Below are 20,089 nucleotides of genomic sequence, written 5' to 3'. Positions count from 1 at the left end.
TTGGACATCGTGCAGTGTCTAAGTCCTGTGTTGTGCTACTGAGCATGCTCAGGGTGACAGTCTGATTTCAGAGCTTAAGTCCATTGTTCAGGCTACTGAACATGCTCAGGCACTCTGGTGCATTGGAGGCTAAGTCCGGGAAGGACTTCACTGGGCATGTGCGTGAGGTGGCAGGCCCTGATAGGCCAGAGGGCATCAGGTGTCCTGATGATGTGGCCACTCCAGACTGGCTCGCGGAGGCCCGCCTTTATGACCTGGCATCCCACCATTGGTCATCAGACGATGACTGGTGAGATGTTTGGGGCGTGGCTGCCACTGGTCATCAGTGATGTGGTTGTGCCGGATAGGCTGCTGGTGATGTGACTGATGATGTGGCACTCCGCTATTGGCCCCTAGAGGTTCCATTGTGGTCCACGCTGGGTTTGGGGCGGACCTAGGTTATAAAAGGGGCTGGAGACAATATGGAGGTGCGCAGTCTTCACCTATGCTCAGAGAGAGCACCCCATCATGTTAGAGCCTTATTGCGGCATAAGCCTTTAGATTGAAAGCGGTAGGCAGGGCTAGGTGTCCGGTGCTTGTCATCTCAAGACACCCGTGGCTCAGTACGTTAGGGTCAGGTGCCAGCTTTCACCTTCTACCGTCCAGTCCTGCTAGTGCAGCCCAGTGGAGTCAACTGGGCTGTGGCTGCTGTGCTACCTGTCCATGTGTTGAACCCATTGCGGCTTTAGACTAGAGGTAGGCAGGGATAGGGCGTCGGTGCAGGACGCCACCACACTTGGTAACGCAGAACGGTTACGACCAGCTCCTGTCCTACCAGTCCTGCTAGTGCAGCACAGTGGCATTAACTGGGCTGCTCCTGCGCCTGCTGTCCACAGGTGTGCCCCCTACATGCTCGGACAGCGTATCCCAGGACCCCTGTGGTGTTAACAGGGAATTCTTGTGCTGGATGAGTGGACCCTGTGATGCTAACAGGGTACACAGACTCCTGATCCAAATGCTATTTAAAGGCTGCTTTACACCTTACAATTTCGCATACAATATCGTATGCAATGTGACCCACCCCCATCGTATGTGCGGCATGTTGACCGTGTCGCACAAACGATTATTTCCTGTCACACGTACTTACCTTCCATACGACCTCGATGTGGGCGGCGAACATCCACTTCCTGGAGTGGGAGGGACGTTCGGCGTCACAGCGATGTCACGCGGCAGCCGGCAAATAGAAGCGGAGGGGCGGAGATGAGCGGGACGTAAACATCCCGCCCACCTACTTCCTTCCGCATTGCCGGCGGGAGCCGCGGGACGCAAGTAGGGAGATGTTCATCGTTCCCGGGGTGTCACAGACAGCGATGTGACAACAATATGACTTTCAATTTTTAGTAATTGAACGACATGCATGCGATCAACATTTTAACGTTCAATCACAATCGCACGGAGGTATCACACGCTACAATGTAACTAACGATGCCGGATGTGCGTCACTTGCGACGTGACCCCGCCGACACATCGTTAGATAAATTGTAGCATGTAAAGTCCACTTAACTTGGATCAGGCCCCTATTATTTCAGAGCCACCCAGCTCTATATTATCCGCCTAACCTTCGGGTTGCCAGCAGCTCGTTTGTCATCTGGAGCACGATGGGCCCCGACTGGCGATTGGGATATATACCACCTTATCCTAATCTGCCAGTCCCCCCGTATCAAGTTTGGATTGCCAACAAGTCAACAATATGATAAAGTGACAAATCTGGTAGACCAAGAAGTTTTCATTTTGGAATCTAGTGGTGTTTAAGATCATTCATTAACCTTGCTACTTTCTTTTTCACATGAGTGAAAAGGTGAAGAACCAATGAATGTCAGCATGATCAGCTTAGGATCTCTTAGAGAATGGCTTTCCACCAATTGTCATGGGCGAGAAGATCGGGCATGACAGATTTCGACATGTCCAATCGTTACACATCCCTGAGGGAGGCGTCTGTTTTCCTTTTTCTCCATTGAGATAATGTGATGCCCCTGGACTATCAGGTCGTCACAGGGTATTGCACAATCTACCCTCCCGTGCAGTATCCACCTCCCTCTTGGTTATGGGTCCCTAACCAAATGGTGTTGCCTATATCAGCTAATCAAATCTAAATACACCCTGCACGACACCTACCAGACACCCCAGTGGACGGCTTGAGTGGAATAGAGTTGGCCACCTGGGGCATCAGGGAGGGGTGGTGAGGAGTGTAGTGAGTAGTAGTCTGAGGTGGAGTGAGGTAGTGAGTGGTGGTGAGAGACTAGCCCTCGAGCTGCAAGAAGCTCTGAGGAGGTCAGGAGCGGGGACTCCCATGGAGAAGCTGTCTAGGTGGCAGACAGTGGTCTGGGACTAGAGGAGTTGGACCTCTGGTCACAGGGGATTGTAGCAAGGGGCTCGGATCTGTCGAGCAGGACAGCCTTGCACCATCACCTGGCTGGGACCAAGGTACGACAGGGTACGTGGACCCTAGGTCGGGGAGTAGCTGCAAGCAACCCGAAAATTTACCCGTGGAAAACAGAGCCTTCGAGATTCATTCCCAACCGCTACAAAATCGGGGCACTAGCGCAACGAGGGGGATAGGACTTTCCATTCAAGACTGTCCAGAAAATCCCAAGCGTGAGCCCTGAGAGCAAGCTCCCATACTTAGCCAAAGTGGGGAGTGGGACCTGGCAAGTTTCACACTACCTGGACCACCAGAAAAGTAAGCTTAGTGCCAGGAGGCAGGTCACGGATCACCAGGCAGCACCATTGGGGACGGGACCCGAACTAGCTCCCCTCAGCGGCAGCGGTGTCCAGAGACTTGGTTTACCCAGTTGTCGGTGTCTGCTTAATGGACTGAGTGAGTACAAGAGTGATTCCTGCATCCCACGGCTTTATCCCCACACCGAGTCCCGGGGCATTCCCCCTACCCGTGGAGGGTTTTAAATACCTTGCTGCCCTGTTCCATCATCCCCGGGTACTCCCAACTGCAGCGGTGGTGCTCCTAATTACCACACACCACGGGTGGCGTCACTAACTCTATAATCCCTTGTAAATAACCTCTTCATTTGAGTGGCCGCACGACCCCCGGGTCCGGAGACCCTCGAGCCACTGAGAACCCGGATCCGAGCAGCTCGGCTGCTTCCACGGGGGCGGCACAATAACTATGCTTGCTTCATCAAGCCTACTCTACATATTTACAGTAACAAGTTATCGGCCCAAGGGTATGATCATACAACATTTATTTGGCTGGTCAAAACCTATATATTTTTCAAAGGGAAACGTCAGCATTTTTTTTATTTAGAAGTGATTATGTTAAAGGGAACCTGTCACCAGCTTTTGGCCTTCTAAACTAAAACTAGAACCTTAAGCAGTGCCTGTGCTGCAGTCTATAAAGGTACACGTTACCCCCTGTAGATCCCATAAATATCTTTTTAAAATCTCCCGCCATGTATGTAAATTGTCTGGTCTGATGGGCGTCCTAATCTGCGCCTTCTGTCCCTCCTTTCGCTGTCCTCTTGTGCTGATTGATGTGGATGATGCTTCGGGTGCCATTCACGAAGGCATGCAAAAACTCGCGCCAGGAAACCATATTCCTGGCTTGCGCACTTTGCTCTGACCTATTGCGAGTAGAGCTAAAAACAGGTGCGCCTGCGCAAACCGACGAGTTCTCTTCGCAAGCGGGAGATTTTGCCTGGTGATGTGAATGATGTGAGTGATGTCATCCACATCATTGGGCAAAGTCTCGCACCTGTGCAGAGAACTCGACAGTTTGTGCACCTATGTTTTAATTTCTGCCTGCAATAGGGAAAAGCGAAGTGTGCCTGCGCAAGCAGGGAATATGGCTGCACAGATACAAACTTTTGCCTACCTACTTAGATTGCACCCGAGGTGTCATCCACTTCAATCAGCACAAGAGGACGGCAAAAGGAAAGACAGGAGGCGTAGATTGTGACGCACCTCAGACCAGACTGGACAATTTACATGTATGGTGGGAGATTTTATAAAGGTATTTGTGGGGTCTATAGGGGGGGTCAGGGGGTAATTTTCACCTTTATAGCATGCAGCACAGGCACTGGTTAAGGTGCTAGTTTTAATTTAGAAGACCAAAATCTGGTGACAGGTTCCCTTTCATGTTTCCTGAAGTATTTTGTTAATGTTTTCTTAAAACATTTTTGGGTAAGGGGTCCATTTTTAGGTGGTTTTTTTTAAGTGCCTTAAGCAGTTACTAAAATACTAGGGGGAGGGGGTAGGGGGGATAGGAAAATATGTTTGCAAAGTACCCAAAATAATACCCAGGAGTCTATTTATTAAGCCTTCCAGTTGACTTCTACTATAAAGAATGCAGTGGCTGAAGAATAGACTTACGGTAATTAGTTCTTTTAACTGTTTTGCGCTTATGGAAATCTGAAGGGGTTAAAAGACGACTAAAAGTCTGAACGTATGAACAGCAAAGTAATTTTTCAATAGAAATTAACATTATTCTTAACTCTATTTTAGGTAATAAATGGGATAACAATAAAGGAATGCAAAAAAAGTAAAAAAAAAATAAATAAAAATGTAAAAAAAAATACAAGACAGAATTTCCTTTACAGAACAAAAAAAGTGAAAGTTTCAAACCCAAATATCAAAGGCATTACTACACACTATATATAGTTAATTAGGCAAATACTCCTAAGAGCACAACGTATAAATGTGTGGGGACAATATAGTAAGAGCCCCCACAAATGGCACAAACTCAGTAACATATTATGTATGCAAGAGAACCACGAGTTTTTTTGTGCAGAATTAGACAATTTTATTACATACAGAAGGTGAACAATCATAAAATCACATAAAATCCATAATTCATGGGACCAGAGGCTGGAATATACACCATATCAGGGCTCAATTGCAGACAAGAATAGTGTGATACAATGTAATAATGCACCCATTCCAGTGCATGAGTGAAATACACTTAACTCCAGTGTCAACATGTCAGAATTGAAAATCCCTCAGAATCCCATCACATAAAGGCAACTGCCATACTAACATTGGTATATCTACCGGTCAGTGGTGGGATGGTATATCCAGGCCTGGTCACAATAAGGACCTCACAGAACGACGTACGTTTCGAAGAGACGATATTTTAAAATCTTCATCAGGGTGGAGGTATTCTGACCGTCCATCCCAGAGCTACGGTTTTTAAATGTGCGCGTTAAAGCGCCAGCCGGAAGTTCGCATGCGGCGCATGCGCCGGCCCGCAGGCAAGTCCCGCGAGACCGCCGCCGTCACGTCACAATCGCGCATGCGTGGGAGCACGGACGCGTCTCCATGGCTCCCGCGCAGGCGCGAGACGGCCAGACGGCGGCGATCAAGCAGGGACGAGCATGTGAGCCGGCGCACGCGCACGGGAACTCCCGGATCTCACTGAGAGCGTGATGGAACATGCATAATATCATGATGCAGGTGTACCAGATTCACAGGTGTAAAGCCATGACAGACATAATGGCACTATTTATATCATTTTTCGCAGAAAAGGTCATTTCATATCTTTAGTAGTCCATATAGGCATTCTGTCACACTTCCACCAATGGTGATTTTTGGGTATTGTCCTGCAATCACAAAAGATGTGGAATAAGAACTCCGGAAAAGACGGGCAGAATGGATAAAAAGTTAAAAGAATAAAAAAGTGATACAAACGTAGGTGGTTAAGAGACAGCAGTGGTACCACAACAATCAAGTGAGACAAAGGAGACATCCACTAATTCTCAGTCCCTGTGGAGGTTATCCATAGGGCTGTATCTATTTCCCACATATCTAAGCCTCTGTCCCGGTTTTACAGAAAGGGGGAATAACTAACGGCCTCATTGAGACCTTTAGGGACCAAAGTATCCAGGGTCACGATCCACTTTGTCTCGCACTGTGCGAGACGTTTCCTGATGTCACCACCCCTGATTCCTCCCATTATGGCATCAATGCCTCTGACTTTAAGTTTGGAAGGATCACAGGCGTGGTGAGATCTAAAGTGTCGTGGTAATGTTTTTAAGACACTTGGATCTACCTCTGATTTTGCCGCAGCAATATCTCTGACGTGCTCCCTAACCCTAATGCGGAGCTCACGAGACGTGAGCCCCACATAGGTCAGGGGGCACGTGCAAGTAGCATAATATACCACGTGAGTAGTGCCACACGTGATATATTGTTTAATTTGGAAATTCCTAGATCCATCTGATGAATGGAAGGAAGAACTGCGGAGAATATTGCTGCAGGCTACACAATGCCCACAGGGAAAACATCCCCATGTGGGCACACTCGAGCCAAACGGATTCGTCCTAGGTGGAATATAGTGGCTCCGTACCAGAATATCCTTCAGATTTCTGGCCCTCCTAGAGGTCATCATTGGATTTTTAGTCAGTACCTCTGCAAGTGCGGGATCAGTGAGGAGTACCGGCCAGTGTTTCCTCATGATCTTACGCATGGTCTCCCACTCTTGGTTGTAAGTCCCAATAAACCTCACTGTACCATCCTGTTCTTTTAGTTTTTTTGGGGTATTAGTCAGCAACCGTGCTCTAGGGGTGTTTTTCGCACGATTATAACCAGATTTTATACTCCTCATGCTGTACCCCCTATCACGGAAGCGGTCCCTGAGGTCCACAGATTGTGCCTCAAACATGACATCAGATGAGCAGATCCGTCGCATCCTCAGGTATTGCCCGGTCGGGATGGCACGAATTACAGATAGATTATGAGCTGAGGACGCATGCAGCAGTGCATTTACGGACGTCTCCTTGCGGAAGACGTCCGTTTGGATCGATCTCCTGTCATCAACAGTAATTAGTATATCCAGGAAATCGATCCTGCATCTGCTGCTTTTGTAGGTCAACTTAATGTTGAATTTGTTGATATTCAATTGTCCCATGAACCGATTGAGCTGGTCCGCGTCGCCCTGCCACACAAAAAGGATGTCATCTATGTATCGCAGCCAACACTGCACATGGGCGCAAAGCTCAGGGCCTCCGTCACCGAAAACTAGCCTCTCCCAATACCCCAGGAAGAGGCCGGCGTACGAAGGCGCACAAGCCGCGCCCATGGCAGTGCCCCGCTGCTGTAGGTAAAAGACATCCTTGAAAACAAAAAAATTGTGTGACAGGGCGAAGCGGAGGAGCTCAATAATCAGTTCGCCCATATCATCATCGCGACCCGACATACTGAGGAAAAAACGGACCGCTCTGAGACCATCCTCGTGGGAAATGCAGGTATAGAGACTCTCGATGTCGGCAGTTACCAGAATCATGTCGTCCTCCACAAAGACACCGTCAATGCGACTCAGGACGTCCGTAGTGTCACGCACATAAAAGGGCAATGCTTCCACCAAAGGTTTCAGATGGTAATCTATGAATTTGCAGATGGGGTCGCACAAGCCCTCTATGCCGGACACTATCGGGCGTCCCGGTGGGTTGACGGCGTCTTTGTGGATTTTAGGTAGGATATAGAATGTAGGTATCCTTGGATGTTTATTACAAAGTCCATCAAACATTTTCTTAGTAATCAAACCTTTCTCAAGAGCCTCATTCAGGATGGCAGTGAGCTCATTGGAAAATGAAACCAACGGGCTTGAGGGGAGTTTCCTGTATGTCTCCCTATTGCATAACTGTCTCAATACCTCCCTTTCATATTTCTCTATTGGTAACACCACAACATTCCCCCCCTTGTCAGCTGCCTTTATTATTATGTCCCTGTACCCTTGTAGTTCAACCAGTGCCGATCTTTGTGCCCGTGTCAAATTGTCACGTCTGCACCTGGTTGGTATTTGTCTGAATTCATCACACACCATCTTGGTGAAGATGTCTACAGCGGGACTCAGGGACAATGGGGGGAACCTTGTAGATCTAGGTAACAAAGCATGTGGAAATATACCTGTGGTTGGTGCCTCCTGTTCTTGTAACAGATCCTCCAAGTTCTGAATGGCATCCCTTTCCACCTGGCTGTCAGACACTGTGTTCCGCTTGTGAAAAAGTTTTTTTAAAATTAATTTACGAGAGAAAAGGTTGAGGTCTTTCAAGGCTGTGAATAGATGAAAAGGGTTAGCAGGAGAAAACGTGAGACCCCGTGACAGCACCTCCACCTCAGCACCAGTGAGAACCCGTGTTGAAAGGTTAATTACCTGCAGCCTATTACCCTGTCGCTTGTTCTTTCCTTGAGCAGCAGGTGGGCGGACACGTTGCTTAACGCGCGCCCCAACTGTTTCCGCTGCAGTTGGGGAACTCACTGATGCCTCGGAGGAGGAGCCGCCACATGAGGTATCCGACACTAAGGATGAGGATCTGGGTTTCTGATTTTTAAAGGGATAACCCCCTGCCCGTCCTCTTATTGTGTCCATTCTCCATTTGTACGCCCTTTTCGTCGAATAATCGGCAATGTCTCTATTCAATTTTTTGAACTTGAACGCCTTGATTTCCCGTTCCCATCTCTCCAACTCCTGATTTATTTCGGAGTTGAATTGTGTCATAGTTTCAGGTGTACAGGTGCCATTCAGATCTTTCTCTATAGATTCTAGTTCAGCCTCAAGCGAGGTCAGGGTAGCTGAATTGTGATCCCATAAAAGGCCCAAAAAGCCACGGGAACACGTCTGGGCAAGTTCCTCCCATTTTGTTTTAAACCCTTCATCATCCAGAGCAAAGGAGGGGAAGACCTGTACACGGAGGCCACGGGGCACTAAGTCCTTCTCAAGGTATTTCCCTAAGAAGGCCTTATTCCACCACAATTTCGTTCTTTTTTTCAGAATATCTTTATATCTTAAACGCAATGTCTCACTCGATTGGGGACCACCACTTCCGCCACCTGATGCACCCCCTGTCTTCAACACATCATCAATTTGTGATTGCCAAGCAATGTCCCTGGCCCTAAAATTCATGTTGGCTGGAGATATATCTGCGGTAAACAGAAAACAAATGTTAATTAGGCAAATACTCCTAAGAGCACAACGTATAAATGTGTGGGGACAATATAGTAAGAGCCCCCACAAATGGCACAAACTCAGTAACATATTATGTATGCAAGAGAACCACGAGTTTTTTTGTGCAGAATTAGACAATTTTATTACATACAGAAGGTGAACAATCATAAAATCACATAAAATCCATAATTCATGGGACCAGAGGCTGGAATATACACCATATCAGGGCTCAATTGCAGACAAGAATAGTGTGATACAATGTAATAATGCACCCATTCCAGTGCATGAGTGAAATACACTTAACTCCAGTGTCAACATGTCAGAATTGAAAATCCCTCAGAATCCCATCACATAAAGGCAACTGCCATACTAACATTGGTATATCTACCGGTCAGTGGTGGGATGGTATATCCAGGCCTGGTCACAATAAGGACCTCACAGAACGACGTACGTTTCGAAGAGACGATATTTTAAAATCTTCATCAGGGTGGAGGTATTCTGACCGTCCATCCCAGAGCTACGGTTTTTAAATGTGCGCGTTAAAGCGCCAGCCGGAAGTTCGCATGCGGCGCATGCGCCGGCCCGCAGGCAAGTCCCGCGAGACCGCCGCCGTCACGTCACAATCGCGCATGCGTGGGAGCACGGACGCGTCTCCATGGCTCCCGCGCAGGCGCGAGACGGCCAGACGGCGGCGATCAAGCAGGGACGAGCATGTGAGCCGGCGCACGCGCACGGGAACTCCCGGATCTCGCTGAGAGCGTGATGGAACATGCATAATATCATGATGCAGGTGTACCAGATTCACAGGTGTAAAGACATGACAGACATAATGGCACTATTTATATCATTTTTCACAGAAAAGGTCATTTCATATCTTTAGTAGTCCATATAGGCATTCTGTCACACTTCCACCAATGGTGATTTTTGGGTATTGTCCTGCAATCACAAAAGATGTGGAATAAGAACTCCGGAAAAGACGGGCAGAATGGATAAAAAGTTAAAAGAATAAAAAAGTGATACAAACGTAGGTGGTTAAGAGACAGCAGTGGTACCACAACAATCAAGTGAGACAAAGGAGACATCCACTAATTCTCAGTCTCTGAGGGATTTTCAATTCTGACATGTTGACACTGGAGTTAAGTGTATTTCACTCATGCACTGGAATGGGTGCATTATTACATTGTATCACACTATTCTTGTCTGCAATTGAGCCCTGATATGGTGTATATTCCAGCCTCTGGTCCCATGAATTATGGATTTTATGTGATTTTATGATTGTTCACCTTCTGTATGTAATAAAATTGTCTAATTCTGCACAAAAAAACTCGTGGTTCTCTTGCATACATAATATGTTACTGAGTTTGTGCCATTTGTGGGGGCTCTTTCTATATTGTCCCCACACATTTATACGTTGTGCTCTTAGGAGTATTTGCCTAATTAACATTTGTTTTCTGTTTACCGCAGATATATCTCCAGCCAACATGAATTTTAGGGCCAGGGACATTGCTTGGCAATCACAAATTGATGATGTGTTGAAGACAGGGGGTGCATCAGGTGGCGGAAGTGGTGGTCCCCAATCGAGTGAGACATTGCGTTTATGATATAAAGATATTCTGAAAAAAAGAACGAAATTGTGGTGGAATAAGGCCTTCTTAGGGAAATACCTTGAGAAGGACTTAGTGCCCCGTGGCCTCCGTGTACAGGTCTTCCCCTCCTTTGCTCTGGATGATGAAGGGTTTAAAACAAAATGGGAGGAACTTGCCCAGACGTGTTCCCGTGGCTTTTTGGGCCTTTTATGGGATCACAATTCAGCTACCCTGACCTCGCTTGAGGCTGAACTAGAATCTATAGAGAAAGATCTGAATGGCACCTGTACACCTGAAACTATGACATAATTCAACTCCGAAATAAATCAGGAGTTGGAGAGATGGGAACGGGAAATCAAGGCGTTCAAGTTCAAAAAATTGAATAGAGACATTGCCGATTATTCGACGAAAAGGGCGTACAAATGGAGAATGGACACAATAAGAGGACGGGCAGGGGGTTATCCCTTTAAAAATCAGAAACCCAGATCCTCATCCTTAGTGTCGGATACCTCATGTGGCGGCTCCTCCTCCGAGGCATCAGTGAGTTCCCCAACTGCAGCGGAAACAGTTGGGGCGCGCGTTAAGCAACGTGTCCGCCCACCTGCTGCTCAAGGAAAGAACAAGCGACAGGGTAATAGGCTGCAGGTAATTAACCTTTCAACACGGGTTCTCACTGGTGCTGAGGTGGAGGTGCTGTCACGGGGTCTCACGTTTTCTCCTGCTAACCCTTTTCATCTATTCACAGCCTTGAAAGACCTCAACCTTTTCTCTCGTAAATTAATTTTAAAAAAACTTTTTCACAAGCGGAACACAGTGTCTGACAGCCAGGTGGAAAGGGATGCCATTCAGAACTTGGAGGATCTGTTACAAGAACAGGAGGCACCAACCACAGGTATATTTCCACATGCTTTGTTACCTAGATCTACAAGGTTCCCCCCATTGTCCCTGAGTCCCGCTGTAGACATCTTCACCAAGATGGTGTGTGATGAATTCAGACAAATACCAACCAGGTGCAGACGTGACAATTTGACACGGGCACAAAGATCGGCACTGGTTGAACTACAAGGGTACAGGGACATAATAATAAAGGCAGCTGACAAGGGGGGGAATGTTGTGGTGTTACCAATAGAGAAGTATGAAAGGGAGGTATTGAGACAGTTACGCAATAGGGAGACATACAGGAAACTCCCCTCAAGCCCGTTGGTTTCATTTTCCAATGAGCTCACTGCCATCCTGAATGAGGCTCTTGAGAAAGGTTTGATTACTAAGAAAATGTTTGATGGACTTTGTAATAAACATCCGAGGATACCTACATTCTATATCCTACCTAAAATCCACAAAGACGCCGTCAACCCACCGGGACGCCCGATAGTGTCCGGCATAGAGGGCTTGTGCGACCCCATCTGCAAATTCATAGATTACCATCTGAAACCTTTGGTGGAAGCATTGCCCTCTTATGTGCGTGACACTACGGACGTCCTGAGTCGCATTGACGGTGTCTTTGTGGAGGACGACATGATTCTGGTAACTGCCGACATCGAGAGTCTCTATACCTGCATTTCCCACGAGGATGGTCTCAGAGCGGTCCGTTTTTTCCTCAGTATGTCGGGTCGCGATGATGATATGGGCGAACTAATTATTGAGCTCCTCCGCTTCGCCCTGTCACACAATTTTTTTGTTTTCAAGGATGTCTTTTACCTACAGCAGCGGGGCACTGCCATGGGCGCGGCTTGTGCGCCTTCGTACGCCGGCCTCTTCCTGGGGTATTGGGAGAGGCTAGTTTTCGGTGACGGAGGCCCTGAGCTTTGCGCCCATGTGCAGTGTTGGCTGCGATACATAGATGACATCCTTTTTGTGTGGCAGGGCGACGCGGACCAGCTCAATCGGTTCATGGGACAATTGAATATCAACAAATTCAACATTAAGTTGACCTACAAAAGCAGCAGATGCAGGATCGATTTCCTGGATATACTAATTACTGTTGATGACAGGAGATCGATCCAAACGGACGTCTTCCGCAAGGAGACGTCCGTAAATGCACTGCTGCATGCGTCCTCAGCTCATAATCCATCTGTAATTCGTGCCATCCCGACCGGGCAATACCTGAGGATGCGACGGATCTGCTCATCTGATGTCATGTTTGAGGCACAATCTGTGGACCTCAGGGACCGCTTCCGTGATAGGGGGTACAGCATGAGGAGTATAAAATCTGGTTATAATCGTGCGAAAAACACCCCTAGAGCACGGTTGCTGACTAATACCCCAAAAAAACTAAAAGAACAGGATGGTACAGTGAGGTTTATTGGGACTTACAACCAAGAGTGGGAGACCATGCGTAAGATCATGAGGAAACACTGGCCGGTACTCCTCACTGATCCCGCACTTGCAGAGGTACTGACTAAAAATCCAATGATGACCTCTAGGAGGGCCAGAAATCTGAAGGATATTCTGGTACGGAGCCACTATATTCCACCTAGGACGAATCCGTTTGGCTCGAGTGTGCCCACATGGGGATGTTTTCCCTGTGGGCATTGTGTAGCCTGCAGCAATATTCTCCGCAGTTCTTCCTTCCATTCATCAGATGGATCTAGGAATTTCCAAATTAAACAATATATCACGTGTGGCACTACTCACGTGGTATATTATGCTACTTGCACGTGCCCCCTGACCTATGTGGGGCTCACGTCTCGTGAGCTCCGCATTAGGGTTAGGGAGCACGTCAGAGATATTGCTGCGGCAAAATCAGAGGTAGATCCAAGTGTCTTAAAAACATTACCACGACACTTTAGATCTCACCACACCTGTGATCCTTCCAAACTTAAAGTCAGAGGCATTGATGCCATAATGGGAGGAATCAGGGGTGGTGACATCAGGAAACGTCTCGCACAGTGCGAGACAAAGTGGATCGTGACCCTGGATACTTTGGTCCCTAAAGGTCTCAATGAGGCCGTTAGTTATTCCCCCTTTCTGTAAAACCGGGACAGAGGCTTAGATATGTGGGAAATAGATACAGCCCTATGGATAACCTCCACAGGGACTGAGAATTAGTGGATGTCTCCTTTGTCTCACTTGATTGTTGTGGTACCACTGCTGTCTCTTAACCACCTACGTTTGTATCACTTTTTTATTCTTTTAACTTTTTATCCATTCTGCCCGTCTTTTCCGGAGTTCTTATTCCACATCTTTTGTGATTGCAGGACAATACCCAAAAATCACCATTGGTGGAAGTGTGACAGAATGCCTATATGGACTACTAAAGATATGAAATGACCTTTTCTGCGAAAAATGATATAAATAGTGCCATTATGTCTGTCATGTCTTTACACCTGTGAATCTGGTACACCTGCATCATGATATTATGCATGTTCCATCACGCTCTCAGTGAGATCCGGGAGTTCCCGTGCGCCGGCTCACATGCTCGTCCCTGCTTGATCGCCGCCGTCTGGCCGTCTCGTGCCTGCGCGGGAGCCATGGAGACGCGTCCGTGCTCCCACGCATGCGCGATTGTGACGTGACGGCGGCGGTCTCGCGGGACTTGCCTGCGGGCCGGCGCATGCGCCGCATGCGAACTTCCGGCTGGCGCTTTAACGCGCACATTTAAAAACCGTAGCTCTGGGATGGACGGTCAGAATACCTCCACCCTGATGAAGATTTTAAAATATCGTCTCTTCGAAACGTACGTCGTTCTGTGAGGTCCTTATTGTGACCAGGCCTGGATATACCATCCCACCACTGACCGGTAGATATACCAATGTTAGTATGGCAGTTGCCTTTATGTGATGGGATTCTGAGGGATTTTCAATTCTGACATGTTGACACTGGAGTTAAGTGTATTTCACTCATGCACTGGAATGGGTGCATTATTACATTGTATCACACTATTCTTGTCTGCAATTGAGCCCTGATATGGTGTATATTCCAGCCTCTGGTCCCATGAATTATGGATTTTATGTGATTTTATGATTGTTCACCTTCTGTATGTAATAAAATTGTCTAATTCTGCACAAAAAAACTCGTGGTTCTCTTGCATACACACTATATATAGTAAAGAATGCAAAAACTTTTTCCGTCCAGACTGTTGTATATCCATATGTTGCACAACGTATATCTAAAAATAATCAAATGAAATGTATAACTATAAATAGCGGGAATTTTCCCCTCAGGATGCATTATAGCAGTACAACAAGAGGAGAGGCGTTAGATCATGCTATTTCCTCTCCTCGCCATTTGATTGGCAGTGCAGCTCTAACCCAAACACGTTAGACGGATCCGTACAGGTTTCATGTAACCGAAGGCAAGAAGCCGAACGAGACGACCGATTACCAGCGCCCTGTGCTAAAAATAACCCCCCCGGCTAATGAATTACATGGTTAAGTTTTGACTTCTAATGAAGTTGTCATGGTCTAAAGCTCTGACAGACGTCTACACTCCCAGATGGGAGACGAGCCAAAAATAAAACAAAATTGAAAAAAACATACGAGCCGGTGTAATCGAGAAAGTTTTCCCAAAAACAAACGTTTCAATTCCCGAGGGTTGTTAAATATGGTCTGAATGGAAATGGAAAACGGGCACCTGTCCTAATGTTTATTGAGATTGGGAAACTCATAACATTGGTTTTCATGATGAAGAGAAGTCAGAGCGCTTGAAAGAGCACGACAGTCTGGCACGCAGCAGACTCCCCCTCTGTCTCGCGTCCAAGATCTGGGTAATAGGATTCTTATGTCAGGTTGGAGAATTAAAAAGATCCCACGTCTCTGACACTGATGGTAGCCGACATCTCTGGAGTGCACAACTCATACTCTTGTGGGTGCTAGATGCTACCCCAGAAAGTTGTTGACAACTCATCTGTCAAAAAGCAAAAATTCAAGTTCCTAAATCAAAAAGATGAAAATCTTTCCTTCTCTTTATTGGAAAGGGGTTAAACAAAGAAAACGTCTCCACACACGAGACATCTCATGGCTGATCGCTCGTCAACAGACAGTAATCCCTCCGTACTTCCCCATACACATGAGATGGTCATTGGATGGTTGCTCCTTCATCATTTTTCTCTCCGGACTCACTTAGTTGTTAGACAGTTGTTCCTTCAGGAAACTATTTGCTCTCTCAATTTCTTATACTACCCAAGATAGCTTCTTTTCTTCAGCAGATATCGACTCCTCCATACACATGAAATAGCTGTTGACCCTTCATCATTGATTCCATGGTGCTCTACATGAGAAGGGATTACATTCAAAATACAGATATAAAGTACAGTGAACAAACTAACAATGACAGACTGGTACAGAAATGAGAGGACTCTGCCCTTGACTTACAGTCTACAGGGTAATGGGGAGAAGGCAGTAGGTGATGAGGTGGTAGAGGAGTGGACCCTGCCCTTGACTTACAGTCTACAAGGTAATGGGGAGGAAGACAGTAGGTGGTGAGGTGGTAGAAGGGTCATTATAGGCTAAAGCCTTCCTGAAGAGATGAGTTTTCAAGTTTCATCTGAAAGATCTAAATGTGGTGGATAATCGGACATGTTGGGGCACATAACTCCAGAGGATGGAGGATAGTCGGAAAATGTCTTGGAAGCGTTTGTGTGAAGAATGTACAAGAGAAGAGGAGGAGGTCTTGGCAGGATTGGAGATTACGTGATGGTTGATATCGCGATATTAGTTTGGAGAAATATGGAGGATAAATATCTGTTGAGAAATTGGGAGCCAATGAAAGGACTTGCAGAGGGAAGAAACAAAGGAGTAGCAAGGAGACAAGTGGATTAGACATGCAACAGAGTTGAGAATGAGCTGAAGATTCACATGAGATAGTCATTGGCCAAATATTATCTCTCAGGACTCCACAAGAGATAGTTGTACAATTGTTCTTTCTGGAGCTGCTGAATCCTCTTCCATCCTCCATGAGAACATCACGGAGCCGGTGGATGCTAGAGACTTTGCGGTCTTCCATCTTCCATTTAAGGATTCACCACAGATGCTCAATAGGGTTTTTGGCCTGGAGACATTCTTGGCTAGTCCAGCACCTTTATCCTCAGTTTCTTTAGCAAGACAGTTCTCTCACACTTCACTCAACTCGACTGACTCTGCCAACTGTGTCTTTTTTTACTCGCTCTGACTGGAACTAACTGGTCCCCCCCCACTCACCTCAGGCACCTCACCCACTAAACTCCACCCCCAGGCTAGTTTCAGGGACAGTGCTCACCACTAGACCCTAAACACGGTTTTGTGGAGTGTTGTGATGAGTCTGTCTGTGTGCGTGTGTCATGTGAATTCTCCTAATGTGGAAATCCCTTCCTGCACCTACCAGGTGTTACTGTGGCTACTTAACCATAGGGTACCACAATAGCATCAGAGGCAGATCATACAGACCAAAGGGAACATACAGTCCATATGTGGTGCCCTGGACAAGCCAGGTCGTCACAGAACAACACCAACACACCCTACACCCCGGTTAGGCACACCGAAGCCAAACACAAAATCCTTGTTGCCTTCCTCCAGGGGCTGATGTCCACACCAGGGGGTGGGCCAGGCAGTTGGTCCCGCCCACCGAGGAGTCCACAGTCCTGGAGGTGGGAAGAGTTTGAGTTCAGTTTTGGAGGTTGAAAAGTGAAGTGGTAAAGGAGCAGACTGACCGTGTCCGGGTGTGTGGCCCGGTCACAAACAGCAAGGTTGGCAGACAGTGGTGAGAGGCTTATTGGAGCAAACCGTAAGGACCGTGGACGGGCGGTGGCCCGGCGGTACCGGACCGGCGAGCAAAGAGAAGCCGGCACCATCCGGCAGGGTTTACAGACCCCGACCAGGCTTGGAGTCGCCGCAAATTGGTCAAATCCGTTAGCGAAGGGAACCTCCGGGGTTTCCCAGCAGCCAAGACCTGATGGAAGGCAACAGCTCACACCATAGAGGGAAACACAGTCACCGCCAAGGCTACAGTTCCCAGGGCCAGAGCCTGCGGGCAAAAGGGGCTCCCTCAGCACCCATCCAAGCTGGGGAGCGGGTTACCGGTGGGAATCCATTGGAACCATAACACAACACAGGTGCAGGGAAAGGCAGTCACCATCAACCTGCCGGGAGGAGAACAACCGCAGCCGCCTGTGGGACCCGTCCATCCAGCCGTTTGTTTGACCAGAGACTCTGTGTGAATTCCTGGCTGAGTGAGTACCACTGTGCCGTGTGGCACAGCGCTGCCCCCGCGACCCTTCACCTCACCAGGCCCCGTAACCGCCTGCCAACCATCCCTACCTCCCTCACCGGGCCCCGGGACAACCAACCCCCTACCCACGGAGGGGAGAACCAACATTTAAGCTGCTCCCTGTCACCGCTCCCGGGATCCCTGTCCAGAGCAGCGGTGGTGTCACTAACCTCACCACAACCGTGGGTGGCGTCACGGACAATATCCCTATACCAAACCACCCCCTTTCACTCACGGGCGAGGAACGCCGCTCGAGTCCCCGGGATCCGGCCCACCGCTCGAGCCACCACCGAGCAGCAGCAGCAGCCGGACCCAAGCAGTGGGTGAGCGCAGTGTCCCTTCCTCCGCCCGCGACACATACACACCATACAGACTATACAGACAATAAAGACCATACAGAGCATATTTTTCCATACACACAATACAGATTACAGAATCCATTCATAGCTTGATTTCTCAGCACTGGAACATCAGATTAATACAAGACAAGTACTATTTTTAGGCCAGAGTTACACTTGCGTATGATTCGCACGAGTCTCGCATCGCACCACCCAGCACGGCCACACACTCTCCTGATAGGAGTGGGTTGGCTGCATGTATTTCCATGCAGCTAAGATGCACGTGTCCGGAGAGTGTCAGGCCATGCCCGATGATGCGATGCGAGACTCACGCGAGTCATACGCAAGTGGAAGTCCATCCTTATTGTTATAATTGGACCTATACAACCATACTACTAGTTTCAGAAGTAAAACTGTCCCTGTAAGAAATCAGACTGAGATTCAGAATGAGCTTCCCTTTCATATTGCCAGCTTTAAGGCATACTGTATTCATTACAGTATATAGACTTAAAGCAAAAAAAAAAAAGTACAAGTGGTAAATTAAACAGTGTATAAAATAAAAAGGGAAAAAAAGTAATGCATATTGTTTTAAAAAAATAAATAGAAATTGAGACAAAATACAACTATAACAAACATACAGTTGAACCCAGAAGTTTACATACACTATCTGAAAAGACACATCTGCATGTTTTTTTACTATCTGACATGAAATCGGAATAAACCTTTCACGTTTTATCTCAATTAGGAACCAAAATTATTTATATTTGCCAAATGCCAGAATAATGAGAGAGAATGTTTTAAGGCATCTTTATTACTTTCTGTAAAGTCAAAAGTTTACATATACTAAGAGTTCTATACCTTTAAATAATATGGGACAACCCATATGATGATGTCATATCTTTGTAAGCTTCTGATAGGTTTATTGGCAACATTTGAGCTAATTAGAGACACACCTGTGGATGTATTTTAATGCACACCTGAAACACACTGCTTTTTTGTGTAGCATCATGGGAAAGCCAAAAGAAATCAGCCAAGATCCGAGGTGGAGTATTGTGGACTTGCACTAGTCTATTTCATCCTTGGGTTCAATTTCCAGACTCCTAAAGGTGCCTCGTTCAGCTGTACAAACAATTATATACAAGTACAAACCAGATGGGAATGTCCAGCCATCCTACTGCTCAGGAAGGAGATGTGTTCTGTGTACCAGAGATGAAGGTGCTTTAGATAGACATGTACATATCAACCCAAGAACAAAAGCAAAAGTGTGAAGATGCTGGTGGAAGCTGGTAAGATTGTGTCATTATCCACAGTGAAACTAGTGCTGTGTCAACATAGGCTGAAAGGCCACCTTGCCAGGAAGAAGCCATTAGGGTACCTTCACACTTTAGCGATGCAGCAGCGATCCGACCAGCGATCTGACCTGGTCAGGATCGCTGCTGCATCGCTACATGGTCGCTGGTGAGCTGTCATACAGGCAGATCTCACCAGCGACCAGTGACCAGCCCCCAGCCAGCAGCGACGTGCAATCGACGCTGGGCTTGCACGGAGCCAGCGTCTGGAAGCTGCGGACACTGGTAACTAAGGTAAACATCGGGTATGGTTACCCGATGTTTACCTTAGTTACCAGCGCACACCGCTTAGCTTAGCGTGTGCAGGGAGCAGGAGCCGGCACTGGCAGCGTGAGAGCTGCGGAGGCTGGTAACGAAGGTAAATATCGGGTAACCACCTTGGTTACCCGATGTTTACCTTAGTTACAGCTTACCGCAGGCTGTCAGACGCCGGCTCCTGCTCCCTGCACATTCAGGATTGTTGCTCTCTCGCTGTCACACACAGTGATGTGTGTTTATCAGCGGGAGAGCAACAATAAAAAAACGAACCAGGGCTGTGTGTAACGAGCAGCGATCTCACAGCAGGGGCCAGATCGCTGCTCAGTGTCACACACAGCGAGATCGCTAATGAGGTCACAAAAAACGTGACTCAGCAGCGATCTCAGTAGCGATCTCGCTGTGTGTGAAGTACCCCTTACTCCAAAAGAAGCATAAAAAAGG

Source organism: Anomaloglossus baeobatrachus, chromosome 5, assembly GCF_048569485.1.
Source record: "Anomaloglossus baeobatrachus isolate aAnoBae1 chromosome 5, aAnoBae1.hap1, whole genome shotgun sequence".
NCBI lineage: Eukaryota > Metazoa > Chordata > Amphibia > Anura > Aromobatidae > Anomaloglossus > Anomaloglossus baeobatrachus.
The sequence above is the reverse complement of the archived record's forward strand: the minus strand, read 5'-3'. Positions refer to the sequence as shown.